Here is a 9,569-nt window from a genome sequence, read left to right on the forward strand (position 1 = left end):
AAAAAAAGCAAATCCAATCCAACTTCTGATTAGATGGGTCCAAACTCCTTCACTAAGGTTTGGAAAAAGACAAAGTGAGTCTATTTCCAGGTGTAAATAATCATCTCAGATTCTATTGTCTTACAAAATATTTCTGACTTTAAACAAAAAATTATGACACAAAAAAAGTCAGGAAAAAAATCACATTATCAAGATATAAATCAATAAATAAGACCAGATCCAGATATTATATTATATTATATTTATAAGGACTATCAAATGGGGTATAACTGTTTAATATGTTAAAGCCCCTAATGAAAAAAAAAGGATGAGAATTATCAATGGAGAGCTTAAGCAGAGAGATAAAAACTATAAAAAAGAATCAAATTAAAATGCTAGAAATTAAAACATGATAACAGAGATGAATAATGAATTTGAAAAGCAAATCAGACCACTCAACCAACCAAGGAAAGAATCAACGAACTTAAAAACTGACTAGTAAAACTTACCAAACTAAAACACAAATTAAAAAGAGTAAAAAATGCAGAATAGGGCATCTAACAACTATGGGACAAAATGAAATCATCTATCATACTTGTAATTGGAATACCAGAAGAAGAAGAGAAAGAAGAAAGGGAAAATGAAATATTTGAAAAAATAATGCCTAAGAATTTTGAAAAACTAAAGAAAGACACAAAGCCACAGATCCAAGAAGCTCAGAGAATAACAAACTTACACACAGAGAGACACAGACACACACACCACACCCTCACACACATAGACACAACATAATCACGGCTGAAAAACAAAATAAATTTTAAAATCTTGAAGGTGGCTAGAGAAAAAGAGACACATAGCATACAGAATGACAAAGAAAATAATTATAGCATATTTACATCAGAAATTATGTATGCCAGATCCAAATCAGAAAGGAAGAGGTAAAAATGTCTGTTTGCATATGGCATGATCTTATATATAGAAAACCCTAAAAACCCTGCCAGAAACTGTTAAAACTAATAAAAGAATTCAGTAAAGTTGCAGGATACAAAATCAACCTACAAAAATCACTTCTACTTCTATACATTTACAATAAACTGTTGGGAAAAAACTTTAAGAAAACAATCTCAATTGCAATAACAACAAAAAGATTAAAATACTTTGGAAAAGATTTAACCAAGGAAGTAAAAGATCTGTATCCTGAAAACTATAAAGCATTGATGGAAGAAAACAAAGAAGACACAAATAAATTGAATGGCCTCTTATGTTTATGGATTGAAAGAATTAATATTGCTAAATGTTCATTCTACCCAAAGCAATACAGAGATTCAATGCAGTCCCTATCAAAATTCCAATGGCATTTTTCATGAAAATAGGAAAAGCAATCCTAAAATTTGTTTGGAGTCACAAAAGACCACAACCAGGCAAACCAATTTTGATCAAGAAGGACAAAGCTGGAGGCATCACATTTACTAACTTCAAGTTTATTACAAGTATACTATTCAAAACAGTGTAGTACTGGAAAAAAAAAAAAAAAAGACACATACACCAGTGGAACAGAATAGACCCATGAATAAGCCCATGAATAGACCCAAATAAGCCCATGAATATATGGTTGACAAATTTTCTACAGTTACCAAGAGTATGCAATGGGAAAAGGATAATCTCTTACATAAATGGTTTTGGGAAAACAGGATAACAAAAGCAAAAGAATTATACTGGGTCTTTATCTTACACCATACACAAAAATGAAGTCAAAATGGATTAAATACTTAATTGCAAGAGCTGAAACCCTACAACTCCCAGAGGAAAGCATAAGGTGTAATCTCTTCCACATAGGTCTTGGCAATGACTTCACACCAAAAGCACAAGCAACAAAACCAAAAATAAACAAATGAGATTACACCATACTAAAAAATTCCTGTACAGCACAGGAAACAGCAGAATGAAATGGCAGCCTACAGAATGGGCGAAAATATTTGTAAACCATATATTTGAGGGACTTCCCTGGTGGTCCAGTGGCTATGACTTTGCGTTCCCAATACAGGGGCCCAGGTTTGATCCCTTAGTTGCATGCCACAACTGAGTTTGCATGCCGCAACTAAAAATGCTGCATGCCACAACTAAAAGATCGCCCATGCCATAATGAAGACCCAGTGCAGCCAAATAAATAAATAAATATTTTTTAAAAACCATATATTTGAAAAGGGATTAATCTACAAAATTTATTAGGAACAATTATAACTAAGCAAAAATAATAATAACCTGATTTAAAAATGGGTAAAGGAGTTGAACAAACAGTTTTCTAAAGAAGGTATAAAAATGGCCAACAGGTACATGAAAAGGTGCTTAACATAACTAATCACCAAGGAAATGCAAATCAGAACTACAGTGAGATATCACCTCACACCTGTTAGGATGGCTATTTTCAAAAAGTCAGAAGATAACAGTGTTGGTGAGGATGATAGGAAAAGGAAACACTTGTGCATTGTTGGTAGGAAAATAAATTGTTACAGCCGTTATGGAGAAAAATATGGAGGTACCTCAAAATATTAAAAATAGAACCACCATAATATCCAGCAATTCCACTTCCCAGTATATATCCAAAAGAAATAAAAATCACTATATTGAAATCATCTGTACTTACATGTTCATTGCAGCATTATTCACAGTAGTCAAAATATGGAAATAACCTAAATGTCCATTGACAGTTGAATAAGGAAAATTATATATTTATATATAAGCACACAGACACACAATGGAATATTATTAAGTCCTAAAGAAGGAAATCTTGCCATTTGCAACAACATGGTTAAAACTGGAGGAAAAGTGATAAAGATGAATACAAAATGACAAATATAGGATTATCTCATTTATATGTGGAAAGCAAAAAAAAAAAAGGAGAACTCATAGTAACAGACATTAGGATGATGGATACCAAAAGGTAGGGGTTGGGAGAAATAGGGAGATATTAATCAAAGGATACAGACTTTTGATTACAAGATGAATAAATTCTGCAGATCTAATGGTCAGCATGATGACTATAGTTAATAATAATGTATTGTATACTTGAAATTTGCTAAGAGAGTAGATTTCAAGTATTCTCAACCCACTCCCCACCTACACATACAGACATACACACAAAAGTAAATGTGGAAGAAGGTGACGTGTGTGTTAATTAGTTTGATTGTGGTAATCATTTCACAATGTATACATATATTAAAACTCATTTGTCAAAAGTAAATAAATAAAAAGAAATTATGTATGCCAGAAAACTATGGAATGATATCATTAAAGTGATGAAAGGAAAAATTAAATATTGTCACCTAAGAATTCTACACAAAGCAAAAATATCTTTTAATAATGAAGAAGCTGAGATTTTTTTTGTTAAGACAGGAACTGAGGAAATTTATTGTAGGTGTAGTTCATTTGCACTGCCAAAAAATTGTTAAGGGAGAATCATCAGGCAGAAGCAATACAATTTTAAATAAAAACTTGGATCTACAGAAAGAAATGGCATAAAAGAAGTTAAATACAAATTTTCTTAATTTAAGGCTCTAAAACAACCCTGTCCAGTAGTGTTTCCTGTAATGATATAAATGTTTATTTCTGTGCTGTAAGTAAGACTAGCTACACATAGCTGTTGAACACCTGAAATATGGCAAGTGTTACTGAGAAACCCAATTTTGAATTTCATTGAATTTCAATTAACTTAAATGTAGTCACATGTGGCTAGTGGCTACTTTATAAAATGTGCAGCTCTAAAAATTAACATTGTCTAAATCAAAAAGTGTAGCAAGGCATAGTGTGTCTATACACAATTTACCAAAAGGTAAATTTCATAGTACCTTAATTATACTTTAATTTAAGATGTGAAAAACCCTATGATAGCCAAAGTAGTAAGATTTATAAAAGAGAAGAATCATTATATTTAAATTTTAATATGTATTAATGAAATGCCTTTAGTGTCTAAGATATAGTTCATTTCCAAAATAAATCATTATGAATCCAGAATCAGGAGTATGGTTTAAAATATTATTTTACAATTCCAGTTAAGTCACCTATCAATCCTTTTAGGTTGGTGATCTAGACATTCCTTCCCTCAAGGGTCTTTCCTCCTATTTCTCCACACCCCCATTCAGTGCTTTTATTTTCTCCAGTCTCTCTTCCCACTACCCTGCTCCTCCTCCAGCATGCAGGCTCTTTCCAGTAGAGGGTCTGAGATTCTTCCAGCTCTCCATGAGGAATGACACAGGAAAGAAAACTGTATGCAGGCACATCAACCTCAAGGGGACTTCTTTGTTTATCAACAAGGATGAAAATGTCAGAATATGACATTGAAAAAAAGTGATCTCTATATCTAATACAAAGAAAGACTCCTAGGAATTCTCCTGTGAAGAAGCCTCCTTGGTTTGTCTCAGTTTCCCATAAACTTTTTCCCTTTCAAATCTTTTTTCCAACCAACTATTTTTTTCTTAAGATTCCATGGCACATGTTATAAAAAAATGCCTGTCTAATGTGTGTTCTTTTCATAATTTGTGAGTATAAAGATGAAAACCTCCTACAGAGAGAAAAGCAAGGCCAGAAACTTGTCTTCTAGACAGAGATAGCAGGTTTTTTTTTTCTCTTTGTTCTAGGTACAAGTCCAGGCAAAAAAAGGTAAAGTAAGTGGAACAGGAGGTGACAGAAGTTATTATCACTTTTTCCCCTTAGGGAGCACCTATTCTGTACTTTTGATGAACTTTTACTTTATGTGAGCAGTAAATAAAGCAGATATGGTCCCTTCCTTTATGGAGGTTACAATCTAATAGGAAACATCAAAGGAGAGGACAAATCAAAATTCCACATGAATATGTACCGTGAAGCATTGTCAATACTATAAAAATTGCCCCTTGGTATGAATCTTACTGACATCTTTCAAATACTCTGATTTTGAACGTACCTCATTTTAAATTTGTGAATGTATTTTTACTTTATGTGAGTTTCTTTAATTATATTCAGCAAAATATTCTGCTTATTCTAATTATTCATCATTATAAAGCACCTTGGATGAGATTGAATACTAACAGTCCATAATCTACCCTACTGGTCCATTACTGTGCTAGGTAATATCAACATTGGTGAGGATACTGAACTGCAAAAAGGAAAAGCTAAAATAAGGTAGATGAAGGGAACTTGACCAACCCTGGATTGAATGGATTTCCTGAGTGCCATGCCATAGCAAATTCACTTCTGTAAAGAGAATGTTAATAGCTTGGTTCAACAGCAATTAGATTTCTGGAATGATACCATTTCTATTTATGGAATTAATATCAATTATTTTATCATAATTTCCAAATATGCAGAGGGAATCAATGAGTAGGAACTAAGTCTAAACTCGCTCAGTGTCAAATCAGAAGTTAAGAAAAAAAAGCAATGTGATTTTGAAAACTGAGGACCAAGATATGGAGTGGAGATGGTAGGAGTATTATGTACAGGGCCAGAAATACCATCCAGACGATGCAAAGATGACGAAGAAGAAGGCTCAGCTCTTCAGTAATACAAGAAAGGAAGCTGTTAGAGCCAGAAACCTGGAGTATAGGTACAGCCTTCTCCTCCTGTTCAGAGACTCACAGAAGGAACAGAGAACTCCAAGAGAACTGGGCAGAGGGGAGCCTAGGTTATAATATGGCTATTCCCCAGGGGCACTTCTGGGAGCCATTAGCACATATTTTGTTAAAGCAGTCTGTCCTAGTTCATTCAGGCTACTATAACAAATATACCACAGTCTGGGTGGCTTAAACAACAAACATTTATTTCTCACAGTTCTGAAGGTACAACACCAAGGTGCCGGCAGATTCAGTGTCTAGTGAAGGCCTGCTCCCTGGTTCATAGACATCTGTCTTCTCACTGGGTCCTTATATGGCAGAAGGGAAAAGAGAGCGCTATGGTATCTCCTCTATAAGGGCACTAATCTTATTCATGAAAGCTCCACCTTCATGACCTAATTACCTCCCAAAGGCCCCACCTCCTAATACCATCACATTGGGGATTAGGTTTCAATATATGAATTTTGGGGGGACACAAACATTCAATCTTTATCACAAGCTTTAGCCATTCACTAACAGTAGCAATGAATTTTTCAGAACTTTGCTGGTAATTTACACTTAAATGTAGGTGTCATAAAAGGGCTATGGAGGGCTTCCCTGGTGGCACAGTGGTTGAGAGTCTGCTTGCCGATGCAGGGGACACGGGTTCGTGCCCCGGTCCGGGAAGATCCCACATGCCGCGGAGCGGCTGGGCCCATGAGCCGTGGCCGCTGAACCTGCGTGTCCGGAGCCTGTGCTCCGCAACGGGAGAGGCCACAAGAGTGAGAGGCCTGCGTACCACAAAAAAAAAAAAAAAAAAAAAAAAAAAGCCTATGGAATGGGGAGAAAATGTGGCTGGTCTGTGGTGGTTCTCATCTACATAAGGAAGTATAATATGCACACTGTTCCATTCTGCTACTGCCACCTTGACTCATGCCTCAACTCTGTAGATCTTATCATCTTTTGAGATCTCAGCCCATTGTCACTTCCCTGATTTCAGCTTGTCACCTCCCATCCTTGAAGTTTCTGCTGCTAGAGTCTCTTTGTCTTACCCTATGACAATTTTTTCTAGCCACTGGCACTTTTTCTCAGTTACCTTCATATCAGTAAACTCATCTGTACTTGACAAAACTCAGTGCCCCTGGAAATAGGTGAGATATCTCAAGCCTCTCTCATGCCTAGAAACCCCAAGAAGATGTCTTTACTAACCTTCCTATCACCTTGGCTAGGGGTTCTTCTGCTAATCTGCTGCCTTCAAAATACCCTACACTAGCTTTAAACTTGTACCCCATGAATATCAAGGGGAAATCTATCACAATATTCCCTTGACAGATTCATTATGGTGAGAAATGAATTCCCTGCATTGCTTCCAACTCTTTTTTCACCTCCCAGATCTATGGTGTGTGTGTGTGTGTGTGTGTGTGTGTGTGTGTGTGTGTGTGTGTATGTGTAAAGGAGGAAAGAAAAAGAATGCCTTGGAAACATGTTCTGCTTGTTTGCATTCCCTAGGCACTCTTTGTTGTCTCACAGTTGGATGGTGCCTCTGGTGGCCCAGAAGTCAAGAATGTGTCATCTTTGATTATTGGCCTGTGAGCTTACAACTCCCTTTGGAGTTAATTGAATCCCAGGGAGGACCTCTATAAATGAATGGGTGTAGGCACAGGGGAGAGGAAAAAAATATGCCAGTTACTGTTTCAAATGAATGAACAAGAATTTTTGTAACCAGTATGCTAAACTAGCCCAACTGGTGGGATGCAATCACAAGACAATTTAACTTTGCTTCCTCACTCTTCTTTAGCTGCTCAGTGGGACTAGTTTTGCCCTAGCAATGAAAAATCTGGCATTTATATATTTTTATAATTATTTTAAAGAGATGTAAATCTCTGAGATTATTTCAAGACACAAATCATAATCTCAACTTGCTACTTAAAATGGCCAATCCCATATATAAGCAAATCTTCCAAATTCATTTAGAGTTGCAGTTACTCCCCTACCTTCAACTCAGGATGGCTGCAAGTGAAAAAAATAAAAGACAGGTTTCTGCTCTAATTCCAAATTCCTCCTCTTCCAGTTTCCAACAATTTTAGGGTTAGGGCTTGGAGGCTGTAGGATAGAAGAGACCGTCTAGGTGCTCATCAAACCCATTTCTTCTTCCTGGGCATCCCACTTCCCTTCATCCAGGTTGGGCCATGTGACCAGCTTTCCCTCATGAAATGCAAGTGGAAATGATGGATCATTAGTAGTGATGGTTGTTAAGATAGGAGTGTGTTGGATCTACATCATCTTCTGACCAGATGTAGAGAACCCAGTGGGGCACTCCAAGGCAGAATCATAAATGAAAGGAGGCTGATTTTGTCAATCAATCACCAGATGGAAGGCTGCAAACCTAACACTCAACTGAACTGTGATGGAAATGAGAAATGAGACATTATTGTATTAAACCATTTAGATTGGGGGTCATTTGTTATGGTAGCTAGGGTAAACTACCCCAATTAACACTAAGATGGAGTAACAATAAAAAAGGACTGAATATTTATACTTAGCTAGAAGAAATATGGTTGTTCATGGAACATACCCCTTGGACATTGCCCTATGCCTCTCACTAGCAGTTTTCTTGATACATGCTCATCTTACTGCTAACTTACTTTGTCTACAGCTTTTGGGAATCTGGATTTACATTTAGCTTCTCTCTTTTTATCCTAGATTTATCATATAAGAAAACACCCATCCGATTCTGTTTCATGCGTGGCCTTTATCTGATCCACTGGGAACATTCACATATCCTTTGTTCCAAAAAAGTCTGAGAACACAGGTCATAAAACACCATCATCTTGCCTTCATTGCCTTTATCCCCACCTTCAAAGCATCTTTCCAGTCTGCTTTTTCCTTTTAGATTTTCCAAGTAAGAGTCTGACACAAGCTTAATGTATTTACCTTACTGAATCTATCAATTATGTGTATGTAATGTGTGTGTGCATTTGCTTTAACAATATTTCTTTGTACTGAGAACATATGGTCTTTAATTTCTCTTTTATCATGAGTGTCTGGTCATATTTCATTGATGCTACCTTTCTGAAGGTCGTTGAATAATCCATTTACAATTATTAAATGGGCCTTGTTTTATGCATTAACTCTGCATTCAATGAAGTTTGTTGACCATTCTCACTAGACTTGAGCTGAAGGACAGGATCCCATGCCCCAGTACCCTCTTGAGTGGAACTCACAGCACACAAGGAGCTCCCTCCAAAATGTCCTTTTCCTTTCACCATGCACCCTCAACCCTCTTTGACTCAATGTGAGGTGTTCAAGAATTGTGGAAATACTTTTCTAGCTAAATCACTTGAAAATTTCCAATTTGATCTGTTACCTCTCTTTGAAATGTTATATCTTCATATTCTACCACTTCATATGGAATTTCAGATGTAAAACAATACACTTACCAGAATGTAGAATTTTAGAGCTCCCAATGATTCTCTCTCAGAAGTTTTTAGATATTGCTGCATTGTTTTCTAGCATTTCATATTGCAAATATAAAACCAAGTTCCTGTCTGATTTTTATTTCTCTCTCTCTCCCCTTCCCTCCCTCCCTCTATTTCTATCTCTCTTTCTCTTTTTCTTACTGTATGCATTTAGGAAATTAATTTTTTCCATGGGAATTCATAAACTTAATCTGAATTTTTCAGTCTAAAGACTCAAATCTTTCTTCGATTCAGGGAAATTATCTTCTATTATACTCTTTAAATTATTGATTCTATGGTATTCACTTTGTGCTGTCTTTCTGTAAATTCTATTGATAGCATATAGATATCAAGATTCTCAGATATATCTTTCTCATCCTTCTTCTGATTTCAATTTATTATTCCTCTGAATTCTTATATAATTCCTCAAGTTAATTTACTAATCTCTGTTAGAAACATCCATTCTGTTCATTGTGTGTATGCTTCTGGTTAATTTTGGCAATAATGTTTCATACTATGCACTCTGATATTCCATTTCCTCCTTTTTCCATGGCAACATGGTCTCTTC

This window comes from Neophocaena asiaeorientalis, unplaced genomic scaffold (genome assembly GCF_003031525.2).
Source record: "Neophocaena asiaeorientalis asiaeorientalis breed wild unplaced genomic scaffold, Neophocaena_asiaeorientalis_V1.1 scaffold255, whole genome shotgun sequence".
Classification (NCBI taxonomy): domain Eukaryota; kingdom Metazoa; phylum Chordata; class Mammalia; order Artiodactyla; family Phocoenidae; genus Neophocaena; species Neophocaena asiaeorientalis.